General features: G+C 41.6%; 1 long non-coding RNA gene across 1 annotated transcript in view; it reads left to right on the forward strand.

The window, feature by feature from the left end:
- LOC128903048 (uncharacterized) overlaps nt 1-13,332 on the forward strand; it is a 37,045-nt gene extending 23,713 nt beyond the window's left edge. The window contains exons 3-4 of the long non-coding RNA XR_008463953.1: nt 11,406-11,512; nt 11,594-13,332. This is a non-coding gene — a long non-coding RNA (uncharacterized LOC128903048). The remainder of the gene's footprint in view (nt 1-11,405; nt 11,513-11,593) is intronic.
- Nucleotides 13,333-18,475: the final 5,143 nt, after the last annotated feature.

The raw sequence follows: 18,475 nt of genomic DNA on the forward strand, positions 1-18,475 counted from the left end.
ATTGCCTGCCTCACACCCCTGTAAATTAGAAGATCCATGACATTAGGTGTAAACAGCAGGACTTGGAAAAGAATCGGCATGATAAAGGAGACTGAAAAAATCTTCATATGAAAATATGGTAAAAGAGAAAACAGAAGTTTTGAAATCAAAGCAAATCCCTTTGTCTTCTTGTTTCTGCTTTCTAAGAAGAACTGAAAGTATTGCAACAACTGGCATAAAGGAAGCTGCTCCGACCGCTGTAGCAGCCAGAAATTTAGCATCAGAAATTAATGAAACTCTCCTAAAAGCCTACCATGAAGCACCCAGAGCCAGGGGCTGCAGTAAAGGCTGAAGGGTGGCTTCCTGGAGGTGGACCAGTGTCCTTACAAGTGAACCTGCTGTTTTGCAGTACTCGGATATGTTACGGATATAGCACACACAGCAGGCTTCTGTATAAATTGCACATGAAAGATTGCTTTTGAACAGGAAGTTTCCCCACTATAGGAAGCATCTGGAACTAAGTCTGTTGCAGTCTACGTAATTATGGCTTATGACACTACACACAAGAACTGAACACAAAGCTTTTTGCAAGTAGGCTAGAAGAAATCTAGAGCTCCGCAATTAGCCAAGTGGAAAAAAATACACAGCCTAAACCTCTGATAATGTCTCAGTCATTTGTCAGCAATGTCTTTGGATCAAATAAATGTGGATCCAGAGTACAGAGCAGGCTGACTTTTTTTTCCCTAAAGAGGGTACAGGAAATTAGGTGAGCAGGATCAGGGGAAGTCAAGATGGGCCAGCAGGAGCTCTGGGCTGGCTTGTGTACTGGCCATCAGTACCCCTGTGTGGACGCAGGGCCAGATGCACAGACCTGCCCCGTGCCCCACTGCTGTTTCATGACTCGGAGAATTGACTAGTGCGAGGATGGCCGCAGCTGTGCATAATGCTAATGTACTCGGTTTCCTTTGCTACCCTTCCCTCTCCCAGCTGAGCCAAAGGTATGTTCTTTAACGTTTCTTCAGACGTTGAAAAAGAAAGTAAAAGAGACCACCGATTTAGTTTGTAGCATGTTATTGAATGCATGACTATGAATGCAATGCAGCTAACAGTACAAAAACCTTAAAAATCTCATAAATAGAAGAACTACATAATGAGGAAGCTTTATGTGTCACTTTTTTTAGTGTAACACTATATATTGTAATAAAAATAAAAAGCATAAGACTTGAAACAGAACCTTTCCAAGCTGTGGTGCTGCTATGGAATGTTTATTTAAAATCTGCATGCCAAGGGATGTGAATATCTCTTCACACATTGTGAAGGCTCTGAGTAATCACTTGTCAAATGTTAACATTATATGGAATACTTTAAAAATCAATGAAGAAGCCAGAGCATGTTAGACCCATTTACCACAGCCTAATCAACCAAGTAATCTCAGATCATTAAACTAATTATGAGTGGCTGAAATAATTAAGGATTCCCTTCTCACGTGATATTGTTGGAATTCTCTGTTACAGAACAACTGCATGGTCATTAATAAACACTATGCATGTGCCCAGACATTTGCTGGATTTGATAAACAACCCTTGTTCTTGAGAAACTCTGATGGCCTTTGTGAGCAACAGTCAGTGGCAAATAAGTACGAACAAGCAACATATGTTCAGGGAGGTTTTCTTGGGAAGATCACTTGGGTCGGGGGGTGGGGATAAAAGAGAAAACGATAACTGGCACGTAAGAGTGCCTCTATAAAACTGTGGGGTTTGTTGCCAGACAAATGTTCTCTCTATCCTGTTTGCACAGAGAAAAAGTAACCCCTGATGACTGATTACATTAACTGGATGTCTGCATTCCACAGATCTTTCCTGAGGATTTACACCATGCCAGGTGATTTGTCATATTTATGGTTAATCTTAAAGCCAGAAAACAACTTGCCTTTTTCTGACAAACATCCAACAAACTTTATAGAGGTACCAGTTGCACCTTTCTGGGTCAATTGATCCTCATTCATCAGATGGGGACACGCATATCCTTGTGTTCACAATCAACTTGAACATTAATATGCAAACTTACTCTGGACTGAAATTAGGCATGTTAAATTCTTCATTGTAAGCACTGTATTTGCTTTTGTATTTAAAGCACAGTTCTGATATCAGCTCGTCAATTCTTGTCTGATGTGAAGATCCAGTTGATAGTTTGGGTGACTTTTTTTCCACTTACAGCACTGCATCAAGCTTTAGATCCAACCTATATGAAACTAAAAGCGGGTGCAGATGCAAGACCTTGACCAGGCCCCAGCCTCAATCTATTAAGAGGATGGATTAAGTGTCTGCTAGCATTCTTGACCTATTAATTCAGGTCTAAATTTTGGAGAAGTCACAGGACTCTCCAATCTAGCAGTTTTCCAACCCAAAATATTCTATGATTCTATGACTTTAAATCTGCCCTAACAGTACTGTGAACAGGCTAAAAAATCAGTCCAAATATCAGGGCCACTGTACATTGCTTCAAACACTGTACATGTTTTTGCTGAGGAAAATGTTACAAGCTTAAAATGACTGAGAAGAGAGTGTTTCAGCTGCGGCCAAAGCCTCCTTCTAAGTGGAGGGCCACCCAGACAGATGACAGGGCGACATCCCACGGTCCTGGAGCACACAACATGCCAAGCAAGGCTAGTGCAGGAGCCCAAACAACGTTATATTAGCTAAGCCTAAGTCCTCTGTGGCTTCTTAACATCATTTTCACAAGGGTCAGTAACCTCTGTGGGAATGATGGAAGTTAATCTTTTCCCTTCCTTTCACCAATTATTCTCCAGATAATGGTTAAAGCAACCCCTGGGAAACAGGGAGAAGATGAATGTTTCCATCCCCAGGGACTGAGGTGAGCCTACAGCCCTTTCCTGGGTGGTGCTGCTTTAGCTGGCATGAAAATGGCAGATTTACAGGAGCAAACATAAAGTTCACTTGAGTTACGATATTCTTTTTTTATTAACTGCACATGACAGACTAAGACAGAAATATTTTAAATACAGAAAATATTGCTATAATGGTTTTCGACCGCTTTTCTCTAGGGGTGGTAATGCTTGATACAGCACAGCATGGTGGAGTGGATGTAAAGCATCACAAATATCATGATCAGAAAAAATCTGAATTCAGGAATGAAGAGGTTAAAATGTGTACAGTGTTTCTTGAACTTACAGCCCTGTTTCAAACACTAGTGAAAGGACCACATTTTATAGTTTACTGCAAGTATTTTATTTTTTTCCTTCTGAAAAATGATGTGACAGGAAACATAAACAGGTCTTTGCAGAACTACTTTAAAATCAATCTTTATCTTTTGTCGTATTTTCTAGCAGCTATTTTTTATGATAAACAGTATAAGCGGAGTTGGGGACACAATACAGAAAGAGGAGCATCAACCCATGAAAGATGGATGCAAAGTGCTGTGAGGAACCCTTATGGGAAACTTTGACCTTTTTTTCTTTTGCCTTCTTCTGCACATGTGTGCATTTTCCCTGAGAAAAAGGACATTCCTTTCCTATTGTAAACAAGTGACAAGTAAACCAGTCTGCAATAGTGTCTCCATTTTGAAAAAAATATGCAATGTTTGTATTTTGCATATCTGTTTGTAATGGAGTTCTTACCACTTTAAAGTAGCACCTTCATATATCCTTAACAAATTTCCACATCCACACAAATCCTACAGAAGCTAGACATCCAGTTTAGAACTATATAGGAAGTGGAAAAAATTGAGAAAAGCTGGAATAAGCAAATAAGTGTACTGTCATTGAGTTTATTGGGATTCCTTGCTTTCTGGTGTAAAATGGTATATAATTGCACACGTGTGTGTGCATACATATGTACATATACATATATAGTATGCATAAAGAGGGAGAAATATGTATTTATTCTTGGCGCAAATCTTCCTGGCAGGCCCGTTTCTACAGAGTACGCAGATGAGCCCGTGAGGCTTAACAGATGAGCAAGACAAACCACAGTTGAAGGGTATTCAACAGAGATGTCATGGAGACTTGCCAATTACATTTCACTTATAACTGGTCAATTGCTTTTCCCTTTCTTTCTTTCCACCTGTCATCTCTATTTATCTGCCCAATCTCTTTCATCGCCTCAGCTTCAGCTTGGATGCTGGCCTATTTCAGGCAGTTTTAAAAAATTTCTCACACATAAGGCTTTTATAGATTTTCTACATCCATCCTGCAAATTAAGAGATGCTTTAGGTTTTTGGTGTCTCACAAACAGTTTTGATTATTTTTATGTGATTTGACCCTATGAACAATTCAAAGAATTACCAATGTATCAGCTTTAGTACAGTGAAAATATTTTCAAAGTATGTGCAGTTGATATGTGGGATGTCAGGATATATTTCTTGACTTAGCAGAGAACCGAAACTAAAATAATTTAAAGTAATTTAAAATTAAAGTTTCAAGTTCTGTTCTATTATTCTGCTTTCAGTCAGAAAAAAAATCCACTCTGATTATAAACACATATTTTTTTCAGTCAATATGATAGCAATGTTATCCTGTCTTGTAAGCACAAATAGTTCAGTGTGTAAGAAAGCAAAGATAAAAGTACTGGCCCCAAATACTTAAGTATCTGGATTTAGCAGTCAGTTGAAAGCGCCTTGAAGATGTGACCCTTAAAGTCTGACTGTCTTCACTCTGCATGCGTGTAATTTACTGGCACTGATGCTAGCCCTGCAATAGATTGAGGAATGTGTTGCTCATAGTTTTCTTAAACATTTGTTTGTTGACACATACTACTAGGTCAGAGAGGCAGCCATGGGGTGATCTGTCCCAGATTTCGCTGAAGCTGAATAGCCCTGGAGCAGAGATGCTCCCAGCCAGAGGACGGAGCTGCCTCCTGTCCGGTAGAGTTTGCAATTCTCATTACTGACCACTCAGACCAGAAAAATTGTCTGTAGCAATGGGCAAGATGTCAGCAGAGTGGGCTGTCACAAAATAACCTGACAGTACAGAAGAGTGGAGAGACCTGCATTTTCTGAAATCACAGGAAGGGTTTTCTTGCTTTTAGTGGCTTTGCTGTGGGCACTGAACAATTTCTCTCAAAAGGGTATTTTTGCTTTCTTTCTTTCTTTACGAACATACACAGACAGGCGGATTTGTCACTTAACTATATTTTATTGAGCTTCAGTAATGGCTCCATTATAGGAAAAATTTCTGCTCGTAGGGGAAGAGGTGTGCTTTGCAGGCTGTACACTTTCTTCTTTACCCTCCGTCCTCCCTTGTGGGAGCATAAAAGTAATGCTCTTAGCCCAATCCACTTTCAATAACACACACTCCCTCTGGCTGATGCTCTTGTGAACAAAATGGGAGAGCAACGTAGCTGCCACCCCACCACACCATGTGAAGCAGGGGGTTGTACCACACCACCAGTGCCAGTGGTGGGGGAAAAGCTACAGCCCCCATCGCCATTCACTTCTTGTCAACCTCCACCTTGAAAAGACTTCAAGTGGCTGCGAGGATTCCCATGGTTGACCATATGCTGTGAATAAATGCAGTACAACTTTAGAAATGTGCATATGCATGAGCAGAAAGCACAGGAAGAGCCTGAGAAACAAAGAAGACTGGAGGGTTGTGCAGCTGTGGGCGTCCCACCTCCTGCACGCCAAGACAGAGCGATGAACAAGAAAAATTCTTACCTGGGAAAACTTTGGTTTTACACGAGCAACGAACACAGCATGAGAAGAAAGAGGAATGCAGATTTCAACAGATATGTCCATGTGGTTTAGGAAAGACGGTTGTAAAGGTGCAGGTACAGTCCTGAATTCAGGAGAGACCCATGTTAGCAGGCTGGCCTGGCTGGACAGGACAGGAGCTGTGACTCGTGGTAGAGTCCTTCAGGAGGTTCGGATGTCAAGACACAAGTCTTCTCAAATGACACTGCCAGAAGACCCTGTTTTGGAGCAGCATGGGCAAACTTGGATGAAACAGTAATGACAATGGTTTCCTGTTTGGCAACCGGAACCAACTAATAACAACGCATTACTTCAGCTTAAAGCTCTATTTAGGAGCTAAACCTGCCAGGACAGAAGGAAAAGTAATATGATGAGGTTCTTTTCTGAGTTAAATCAATATTTATGATGCAATAAAGAGATAAATTATTACTTTTAAGACCAGCACAATGCATGTATTCACAAAGCTCCAGGACAAAAGGAGCACAGAAGAAGGCAACATCTACAGCACTGCACTAGGAATCCATTAGGCAGCGTGGTCAACACTGTGTAAGGTTTGGCTTTCTCCACCCTACCTTCTCCTCCAACCCTATCCTGGTCACTGTTATATCCTCACCTCAGTTCCATACTGGTGATGCTACTGGTGCTTTGCGAAACGGCGGTCATGTTATTTCAGACACCTTGAACTGAAAACCGAAAAAGCACACAATGAATAATCCTATGGGCCAAAAGAACTGTGTGGGACCCAGAGGACACCAGGGCCAAATGCTGTGTAGTGCAAGCGCAGCTAGTCGGGGACCTGGTTTAGACAATTCTCTAGCTCTGCTTTATTCGCAATACTGACGTAGCCTGACAAGAGGCTGAGCCAAAGCAGAGGTGCTAGGGTCACTGACACCAACTCCAGGCAAGCGCTGGGAAAAGGTGACACGAAAGTATTCACAAATGAAGAAGGATATCAGGCACAAACTGGGAAGAGTTACAATGATGGTGATGGCGACAGTGATGATGCAGTGCGGCAGTGCCAGACAAAGAAATTATATGCCATTATCTCAAGTAATCTCTTTGCAGTTAATCTATTGTTGTTTACAAAAGGTGAAAAAGAGGTAAGTGCCTGATTGGAAAGAAAAAAAACAATTTTTTGTTTGTCTGTTAACTATGCTGTTTTCCAGTTATATCAAATATAGCACAGTCTATGCAAAAGTCACAGCCTTTTTAATTTTCTTCTCTCTCATATGCTGTGACTTTATCAGTAGAACTATGTAGATAAAGAACCTATATCAAATGGAACTGAACCTAAAAAACGGCATCTGGTTTATGTCAAAGTTGGCTGATTTTGTGTCTTTGATCTTTCAGCCAGAGCATCAAGGCATTTTTAATAACTCACACTAGGCAGAAAAAAGTCTGCCTCTGAGAAAACAGGGGGGATATCATTAATCTGTTTCTAAACAAACCGTGAGTTATAGCAGCTCTTTAATCTGAAGAGGATAGATGCTGAGCTGGAATGAAGGACCTAAGTGCCAGCCAAGTTCAGTGAAGAGTGAACAGTGTGTATATCATAATTCATCATGACATAGCTATTTTGTGATCTCCAAGAAGACGTTCATGGTGTTGGAAGTACTTGACAGAGACAGCTATTTGTGATCAGTCGGTGCACTTGCTATATGTTCTTCCCTTTTGAAAGACTGACACTTTTTCCTTTTAACTCAGTTATTTCATTGCCCTTTCAGGAACTTCAGGCTATTGATTAAGAGCAGATAAGCTATCTTTCAGTACTGAAATCACTATTTTAGAATACACATTGCAGCATGCATACCACCAGCCTGTATTTATGAATGCAAACGTGCAAGCTGTTAATGCCTGCGTAAATCTAGAAGTTACTCTGATTGAGGAGAATATCTTGAGGCGAAGATTAAAAATAGCAGTTTTATGGACTTGGTAGGCATTTCAGGATTTGCCCAACCATTATTAGATAAACTAAGTATTCTCTTTCATGATGACCTTCATGGAATTCTTTCAAGACAGTAAATAAGCAGCAGCTTATGATAATCAAAAGAGGATACTTAGAGAAAGACATGCCATCAAAATACAATAAACATTTGGTTAAAAGATGCAGAATTACATACATGTAATTCCAATGCTTTGCTACTAAAACCATTACAATAAGATAAAAAAGATTAGAACATGACAACCCATGAAATAAAGAAATAATAATAAAAAAAAAGAACAAGAAGTCTTATGCTGAAGGAGAATCAAAATGTTTGGTAACTTGGTGGTATGTTAGTACAAGGTATTAGTTGTGTCAGTCACCAAGGGCAATGATGAAATGAAATATAACATCTAGAAAAATGGGCGTCTCAACATTTTGCAAGTAGCATGCATCGTGCCTCAGTTGTAAGAACAAGCCACAGTAGGCACTTTAAAACCAAGCAGAAGCACATTTCAAGGGATGTAATCATGAGGCATTCCAATTTATAAAAACCTTGGCAAAAAAAAAGCACCCAAAAAACTGAAGTCATCTTCACCAAGGGTATCTAATGAACTAAAGGCATGCTTTCAAATTAGCCTTATTGGCCTTCAGAGCTGACAACTTCACCTTCATTTTAGCAAGTTTCTACATCTTCATGTTCTGAAAAGCTAAACCACAAATGAAATTGCTTTAGATCCAGATGGTATGCTTTGTTTTGTAAGTGTTCCAAATATATTGAAAGCCAATAAAATTATCAAGCCAGTGAGCACTGAACAAGTTATTCAATGAACTTACAGGTATGGCTACTTTCATCACCCCCAAAATCAGGGAAGGACAGAAAGCACCAATTAAAATGTACAGAACTTGGAGGGAAAACAGCAATACAAACATGCTATATGGACACGTTAAGTGGTATCAGCAAAATACAGTCCGATAAAGTAAATCTTGGATAAAGGTTTGGATAAAGTAAATTGCTAGCATAATACACAGAAGAATTAAGAAATATTTCTTCATGCTAATGACAGTACACCACAATGAGCTTGCTAGCAGACCTATCAGTAATGCAGAAGAAAGCAATCTGGTTTTGGCATGCCCTCAGCTGATAAAAAAAATTTGAGAAATTGGAAATCATTGTTAGGTGAAAAGCATAATAATGTACTTATAAACACAATATTTATTATAAATACTAAAAACATATGCCAAAAATGTGATAAAATTATGCAACTGAACAAGCATAAGAAGAAACTCCCAGATATCTACCGGCATAAGCCCAAGTTACCCCTAAGAAGATGAGTTTCACATGACAACAAATAGCCTATTGACACTGTGGAAGTTATCTTCAGATATTGAGGTCCTTGAACGTAATGAATTCATGACAAAGTGAAAAGTTGAAGTTTGTATGGAACTGTGGAAAGAAATACCTCCAGAGAGACAGGGTTCTCTTGGCTTGGGCTGTAAGCTAAATGTAAGGTAACTTTTATCAAGCTATTCTGGAAATTCACAAAGACTTTCCAGGAGCTGCTTGTATTTCACATGTGACTTCAGTGATAACAGATAACATGCCTTCAAGTGTATTACTCTTTCCGGTAATCTTAATCTTGCTCAAATGACTTAACTTGATTGAAAGGCAAACCTGTATCACCCGTCATCATAGGGGGTTTTTTTGTGACGTGATTGAAATATGTTTAAGCAAAAGCCTGTATAAATGGGAGACCATTTTTTATTTCATTGGACCTGGGTAAAGTGGCTGTAATTTGACAGCATCTTTGAAATAATTTTTTAAAATGTGTTAATGGCATCACACGGATGTCAGTTCTTAACAATGGGAATTCCCATAGAAGTTCATGGGATCCATGTCTTAGTACAAGAGTGTGTGGAGACATCAAAATTGGGACTGGAGACCATGGGGCCCTGGAGGACCATGAGTGCTTTAGTGTTGACCGTTCAGGAGGACCTGATTTCATTTCACTTTGAAGTCATGTAAAACAAGTACATGAACTCATTCTTATTTCTCCAAGTGTAATCCTATTTCATGTATTTCTCATGTGTCCTACATGTTAAAGATGCCATTCCTACATGTTAAGGATGCCATGACCTGCTTTTCACACTTGCTTTAGGATGAGATTAGTTATGTGTTAGCACCATCTATTTTTCTCTTGACCCTAAAGGACTCTAGAGTCACTAGCTCAGAAACTGGTATCTACAGTGCAAATAAATATCCATAGCATAGTTTAGCCAGATGGATCCCATCTATGGAATTCTAAGTACAACATGCTCTATTTGCAAGCGCATATTTATCCTGAAATAGAGAGGATTACAACACAATCTCTTCCTTCTAGGATCACAGTCCAACACCAATGCCTGTCTCCAGGAGAGAAACTCTGCCTCAGGAATTTACCCTGGTCAGGAAAGATAAGAAAAAGTAGCTTGCCCAGCTGCCTTCTCCAGGAAAGAAAAACACCTTCTATTGCAGCAGTGGCTGGATTCTTTTTTGCATCGTAGTTAGTGATGGGAGGCAGCAATTTACCCTGGCAAGAATCTCAGAGAGAGAGCGTAATCTAGCTGAGCTCTGCATTTGTATGTCTGCACAGTGACATACAGTATCAACGCTCATCAACAAGTAATCTTCATTAAATCCAACATGGCTGTCTTAAAATGGCATGCTACAGTAATTTTTGAGGTAAATGAAATAGAGACTTTGGAATAATAACACCTGACAATCCTTTCATGGCTTTCCTATTTTATATAAGCATACTCTGGATATTGTTTAACAGTCTAGTCTGTGCAGAATATTTTATTTGGAGCTGTAATGTATGGAGGAAATATATTTTTTCCCATAAAGGATTTGTAAAATGATCAAAAATAACAAACCCCATGGTCTAAAGAGACTTACCCTCATCAGATCTTGAAGCATGTTACTTTAGTGTTTCTTGATACTAAAGTATTGGTCTGTCTATGTAAGATATTCTACCATTTCACACACCATCTCATCTTATGTACTGGGAATGGTAAAACCAGACAATGACTGCTTTCTGATGGAACTGAAGTTCTCGTGCCAAATTTCTTCTGAACGCATTTCTTAATTTATTGATTAAAACTTGTTTGAGCTGTCTCGAGCAATCAGAAACTTGGATCAGCTGGCAAGGGATCAGACAACATGTGCTGAAAATTTAGCAGATGTCCTGCAAGCGTGTCACACTCTCCTGACCCTGTCCCCCCCCCCCTTTTTTTTTCTCATTGCTATTTAATAATGTGGATTTTTTTGTGAGGATTGGTACTCTTTCACTGATGTGCACGGGAGGCAGTCACGACTGCCTGCGGACAGCCTGTTCCTTTTCAGACTGCTGTTAGGGCCAGAGGTCAAGGGCACATTTCACCCACAAACTGCTGTATGCCAAACCCGGGGTGCTTAGGGTTTAGCCCAGCTTTTCATTTTGGGTAAAATGGTGTCATTGTTGCTATGCTGGTTTGCAGTATCTGAGGATCTGCCCTGCTCTGCTGCCACTGTTTGGTCAGGACGAACGATAAATGTATATCCCCTTAGAAATAAAATCAATCTGGTGACCTTCACAAGTCACTAAATCAGGTCTATCAGGAGGACCAGATTGACATCTTGCTAATTACTAGTTCCAGCCATGGATCTGTATTTGCCCTACAGGAAGTAGCAGTTGGGGAGCCTGATTTAATAGTACATTTTAATTACAACACAAGTCCAGTCCACTAAGCTAATCTTTTTTTCCTGTGACTACCTCAGAAAGCAGCTGGGCTACAACTCCAGTCTCCTTCTGTGAGCCAGTAACGCCAGGCATGTCCTCAGCAGCTATTGGAAAAGATACACTCAGCCAGGTACCTACCCTTCAGGTAGGTATCAGATGTTCAAAGAGAGGGCTGTATAGATGAGGTCTTTTTATTAAAACTAATATAAACATGTTTCATAAACAGTCTTCCAGGAACAGTGGCTCACAATGGCTTCAAAGTCTGCAGTCGTGGAGGGAGGATGGTAAAACCTCCACGAAAACTCTTTCAGTTCTGGAAGAGCCACAGTGGCCAGATGATGTGCTTGTGCTGAGATGCGAGTGTTACGTCTCTCCTAGACCAGCACACAGGAGTAATGACTCAGTGAACGGAGCTACCACCCCGTGGCTTGCAGGGCTGTGCTGCAACTGGCGTGTGGGTGAAGCACGGAGCCAACACCACATCCCTGCATCCGCCTGGAGCCCGACAGTCCGTCTCCCTCCCTTCCTTCCCCTCCCTGCTCCACTGAGCACACTGCGAAAAGGCATGCATAAAAGCTGCGGAGGAGATAACAAGAGCTGAAGGAGTCATAGCAGGTGTTGAGCATTAGAGTACCATCTGGGGCTGTCTAATTCCAGCCAAAACAGTCTCCTCCGCAACTGCTCAGAAGGGTGGGATGGCATAGTTACTCAAGGTCAGGCAGGCAGAAAGGAAAGCAGCAGCTCTGGCTCAAGCCTGCAGATTGTTACAGGAGCCAGAAAGATTGTAGCTATGCTATTAATTACTCGGCAGCATCAATGCAAGTGCCAGCTCACATTCTTTCTCTAATTACTTTTGCTGATGTATCGTGACATCTTGAAATCACCCTTGACTCTGTGTGAGCCAGATTCCAGAAACGTGGCCCAAACCACATCACCAAACACAGGAAAACCTCCCTATCTGAGGTTAAATTAAGCTAAAATATTCCTCACCTTCCTCAGACAAAAGCTGAGGCCACCAGCACATACTGAAACTCAAGCACCTCTCAAAGCCTACAGCACAAGGCACAGCATGTTTAATCAACCCTTTGAAAGGCTTACAAGAAATACATGCAACTCAGTCCAGGCTTCACATCTGCAATTTTGTTTGTCAAGTGTCCCCTGAGTCCGGCATCAGCAACTTACCTGTATTCTCTATCAGCTGGAACTTCTGAGGGAATTTAGGGGTTCTCCATTCTAAAATACGTCAACTGCTAAATGTTTCTCGAGCAATGATCAACTGAAAAGCACGCATTTTGTGGCTGGCTATGCTGTGACAGATTGACTAGGAAAAACACCCGTAAATCCCATTAATATATGAATGCATTTGATTCTGGAGCTACTCTTTTACTGGAAAAGTGAGAACAAAACAACAAATAATTTTTAAGGTATCTGGCATGTTCATAATGAAGATATAAATTCAGACTAAATAACTGGGAGGTGATGAGGCCCACTTTTCTGTCTGAGTTATTTTTAGCAATGTAGTTGTGTCATTTTTATTAGGTAAATAATTGTGTGTAGACAGTGAAATGCTAACTTCGCACTTGCAGCTCACTAAGTTGAAAATAAAGTATTATGACCCCAAATGAAATACCCAGATAAAGATGAGAATGGTTAGCCTGTTTCAGAAAGTAACGTGTGAGTCATGCCATTGAGTCATACAGCAGAGGATTTATCCAGAACAGATGATGGGTGCCATGACCCCCAGTGAATGCCATGTCTGGCAACAGTGCTGGTCATTCATACTGTCTCCTCAGGGGTTCAGAGCTGATATTTCAGAAATAAAGTAAGATATGCATTATCCATGTGCGACGAGTGAGACTTGAAAAAACATATTGTATAACTGCCTCAAATAAATGTACAGCTCATACTGATATGAGTGGGAGAAGAGAGAGCTCCAAATTCAAATGGCCAAAACTGCATCAAAGTTTCCCAGCTTTCTATTGCATGTTGGGTACATGTTTCTGAAGAGCTGAAGCCAACAAATAGGAAGTAATGGGCAGGAACTTTTCCTTACCTGGCTGTCTGAGTGTGGGCTGAATGCTTTGCAAGACTCCACCATGCCACTGTATCCTCTCATTCCACTGTAAATATATAGCCTGGAAGTCTTCATTTCTTTGACTGGCTGAGGGTATGTTTGTTGTCCCTTGAATAGATTTTACAGAATCAATTAGTTTTAGGTAAGACAAATGTACTTCTCTTTAATTATGTTCTTCTCATACTTCAGCTTTTTTGATTATGGGTCGGTTTACACAACACCAGGCCTGTGGGCGACAGATGGGGTACACCTGGCTCAAAAGAGGGAAAAGATTTTTGCACAGGAAATTTCAGGGCTCATCGAAAGGTCTTTAAACTATATTTGAAAGGGGAAAGGGTTAAAACTAGGCTCACCCAGGGGCGGTACATCAATGTTGGTCTGCCATCCCAGTGGAGGTAGGGAAAGACACAAGGGATATTGATGGTCTAGAAATCATAGAAGTGCCTGGAAATAGTCAGGTAGGAATTAGGGCTTCTCCCCGCAAGGTGACGGGATCAATAGCGCAACTGACGTTCATCTACACCCATGCACACAACATGGGCAGCAAACAGGAGGACCTGGAAGCCATTGCACATCAGGATAACTATGATATAATCACTATCATAGAAACATGGTGGGATGATATGCACAGCTGGAGTGCTGCAATGGAGGGCTATAAACTCCTCAGAAGGGATGGGCCAGGAAGGAGCGGCAGCGGAGTGGCCTTCTTTCTCAGGGAGTGTTTTGACTGTCTTGAGCTTAATGATGGTGACAACATGGTCGAGTGTTTATGGGTAAGAATCAAGGGGAAGGCCAACAAGGCAGATATCATGGAGGGAGTCTGTTACAGACCTCCTAACCAGGATAAAGAGGCAGACAAAATATTCTATAAGCAACTGGGAGAAGTCTCACAATCACTACCACTTGTTCTCGTGGGGGACTTCAACTTCCCAGACATCTGCTGGAAATACAATACAGCAGAGAGGAAACAGTCTAGGAGATTCCTGCAGTGTGTGGAAGATAACTTTCAGATACAGCTGGTGAGCAAGCCAACTAGGGAGGGTGACCTGGTAGACCTGTTGCTAGCGAACACAGAAAGAATTTTGGGTGATGTGAAGGTTGGAGGCTGTCTTGGGGATAGCAATCATGAAATGATAGTTTTCAGTTCTTGGAGAAGTAAGGAGGAGGGTTAGTAGAACTGCCGTCTTGGACTTTTAGAGGGCAGACTTTGGCCTGTTTAGGACACTGGTTGTCAGAGTGTCTTGGGAGGCAGCCCTGAAGGGCAAAGGAGTCCAGGAAGGCTGGACATTCTTTGAGAAGGAAATCTTTAAGACACAGGAGCTGGCCATCCCCATGTGCCGTAAGACAAGACGATGAGCAAGAAGACCAGCCTGGCTAAACAAAGATTTTTGGCTGGAACTCATGAAGAAAAGGAAAGTTTGTGGCCTATGGAAGAAGGGTCAGGAAGACTACAGAAGTTTTGTGAAGTTATGCAGGGAGAAAATTAGAAGGGCCAAAGCCCAACAAGAACTTAATCTGGCTACTGATGTAAAAGAACATAAAAATTCTTTCTATAAACACATTAACAGTAAAAAGAGGGCTAAGGAGAATCTCCATCCTTTATTGGATGTGGGGGGAAACAGAGTGACGAGGGATGAGGAAAGGCTGAGGTACTTAATGCCTTTTTGGCCTTGGACTTTAATAGTAAGAACAGTTATTCTTGGGGTACCAGCCCCCCAAGCTGGAAGACAGGGATGGTGAGCAGAATGAACCCCTCATAATCCAAGGGGAAATGGTTAGTGACCTGCTACAGCACTTGGACATGCACAAGTCTATGGGGCTGGATGGGATCCAGCCAAGGGTACTGAGGGAGCTGGCAGAAATGCTCACCAACCCACTTTCCATCATTCATCAGCAGTCCTGGCTAACCAGGGAGGTCCCCACTGACTGGAAGTTAGCAAATGTGATGCCCACATACAAGAAGGGACACAAGGAGGATCCAAGGAACTACAGGCCTGTCAGCCTGACCTCAGTGGCAAGGAAGGTTCTGGAGCAGATCATCCTGACTGCCATCACACAGCACACACAGGACAATCACATGATCAGGCCCAGTCAGCATGGGTTTATGAAAGGCAGGTTCTGCTTGACAAACCTGATCTCCTTCCATGACACGATGATCCACTCAGTGGACAAGGGAAAGGCTGTGGATGTTGCCTACCTGGACTTCAGTAAAGCCTTTGACACCCTTTCCCACAGCATCCTCCCAGAGTAATGGGCTGCTCATGGCTCAGGTGGGCGTACACTTCTCTCAGTGAAAAACTGTCTGGGTGGCCGGGCCCAGAGAGTTGTGGTGAATGGAGTTAAATCATGTTGGCGGCCAGTCACAAGTGGCGTTGCCCAGGGCTCATTACTGGGACCAGTTCTGTTTAATATCTTTACCAACGATCTTGACAAGGGGATTGACTGCACCCTCAGTAAGTGTGCAGATGACACCAACTTGGGCAGGACTGTTGATCTGCTTGAGGGTAGGAAGGCACTACAGAGGGATTTGGACAAGCTGGATCTATGGACTGAGGCCAGTGGTATGAGGTTCAACATGCCCAAGTACCAGGCCTTGCACTTGGGTCTCAACAACCCCATGAATGCTACAGGCCTGGGGAAGAGCGTCTGGAGAGCTGCCCAACAGAAAAGGACCTGGGGGTGTTGGTCAACAGCCGGCTGAATACAAGCCAGCAGTGAGCCCAGGTGGCCAAGAAGGCCAACAGCATCCTGGCTTGTGTCAGGAATAGTGTGGCCCGCAGGACTATGGAAGTGATTGTACCTCTGTACTGGTGAGGCCACACCTTAAGTACTGTGTCCAGTTTTGGGACCCTCACTACAAGAAAGACATTGAGATGCTGGAGCATGTCCAGAGAAGGGCAACAAAGTTGGTGGGGGGTCTGGAGAACAAATCTCATGGGGAGCACCTGAGGGAACTGGGGTTGCTGAGTCTGAAGAAAAGGAAGCTGAGGGGAGACCTTATCGCTCTCTACAACTACCTGAAAGGAGGTTGTAGCGAGGTGGAGGGTCGGTCTCTTCTCGTGGGTAACAGGTGATAGGACAAGAGGAAATGGCCCTCAATGCCATGGGAATTTTAGATTGGATATTAGGAAAATGTTCTTCACTGACAGGGTTATCATGCATGGGAACTGGTTGCCCAGGGAAGTGGTGGAGTCACCATCCCTGGGGGTATTTAAAAGATGGGTAGATGTAGCGCTGAGGGACATGGTTTAGTGGTGGACTTGGCAGAGTTAGGTCAACAGTTGGACTTGATGATCTTAAAGGTCTCTTCCAATCAAAACAATTCTATGATTCTATGATTCTATGCTAGGTTTTATTTTAAAAACAGAAAAGAATCAATGTAAAGACCGTAGGTAAATTTTGTATGCAATTTCCTGCAATACATATTACCTTTGGTACTTGTAATTGCTATGTTTGTAATCTGAGGGGGAAATATTGCTGTAATATTATAAGCGCAGAAGCTACAAGGCTATTAGATATTCTCATTCTCATGTCTGTTCTATATTCAGGCAGCAGCTAACAGCATGATGACACTGGTCATGCAGTATCCATGTGGATGTGCTGTCTTGTAACTGTGGAAAGGATGAAACTCCAGCGTTACAAAATCTTTCTTCCATATATTCTGAAACCATACTATGCTTTGCAAGATCCACGTGTACATTTGTTTGGAAGCTTTGGATTCAGTATGGAGTCAGTGTCACAAAGCCAATACCCCATTATTTCTAATTTTTATGATTTTTAGTATGGTAATACATAGATCCAGCTGCAAAGGGAGCACTGCAAGACTAACTTATATACAGATACAGGCCGCTAGGCAGCCCCTGCTTCTTCAAGCATGGTCTGTCAATTCAACACAGTAACTTCTCACCTCCTCTTGCATCATGTCTTAGAGTTTTGGAAAGGTTCCCCATGACTGATTACATATACTTCTTTAAACTAGATCCAAATGTCAGTGCCTAGGCTTAAAAATATTGGCCTCTCTCCACAGAACTATGCTTTATTAGAGATTATAGACATTAGAAAATAAATGATGGAAAAGACTTATGATATCACCCTGTCTCTCCCCATGAACATAGGGTTGTTCTCTACAGTATTGTTCAGGCAGCTTTGTTCTTTCTAGTTTAAATGACTCTCAGGCTTTCATCAGACTCTTTTACAGTCTAATTTATCTTACTACCATGACATTTATCCAGATATTCAGCCTACATTCTACTATGCTGTGTTTCATCCCACAATCTTGAATTGCTGTCCTTCCTTCTAAGTAAAGGATCAGGATCTCTTTGTGTTCTCTGTTCTTGGGAAGTCAAAAAATTCTGGACTTAAGTAGACAGAAAATGTAAGTGGGTCTGAATGCATCCAATTGAAACTCTCTCAAACAATTATGGTACCTGGCAGAATGCAAACATCTCCAAGTCAAAACTATTCAGAGCAAGAAATGAGTTAGCTATTTTCTAATAGTTTCTTTAAAATTAGCTTTCTCATTGTAATTTTCTGTTTGTTGGTTGGTTTGTCTTGGTTTTTTTTTACTGCACTCTGTGCCCATCATCTCTTCAGATTCCATAGATACATTTGAATAGCAGTTGAATAGCAGATGAATAGACATGATTACTCCTATACAAGTATGTCTGTTGTGTTGTGGGTTTGCGATTTTTTGTATTAGTGCCTTTGTAATCAACTGGTTTAAAAAGCACTTCCATGTTAACACTCATGTTCGCACTCTCCTATACCCCACGGCATCCTACCTCTGACCTTGGTCTCACACAGTCACTTGTCCCCCAAAGCATTCTGCTTCATGCACCCACATGCCCTTCAGAAAAAGTCTGGTGGACAGGCCACCTTAATTAACAAGACGTGTTATCTAACTAATCTCTTTAGACACCATAATCCTGATTAAAGTGTCCAGGCAACCAACATTTAATGGGATGAGTAAAAACATGGATCCAAAGAAAATCTTCATTTTTAATTGCACACAACTAATAAAATATTGCTTTTACT

This window comes from Rissa tridactyla, chromosome Z (assembly GCF_028500815.1).
Source record: "Rissa tridactyla isolate bRisTri1 chromosome Z, bRisTri1.patW.cur.20221130, whole genome shotgun sequence".
Taxonomy (NCBI): domain Eukaryota; kingdom Metazoa; phylum Chordata; class Aves; order Charadriiformes; family Laridae; genus Rissa; species Rissa tridactyla.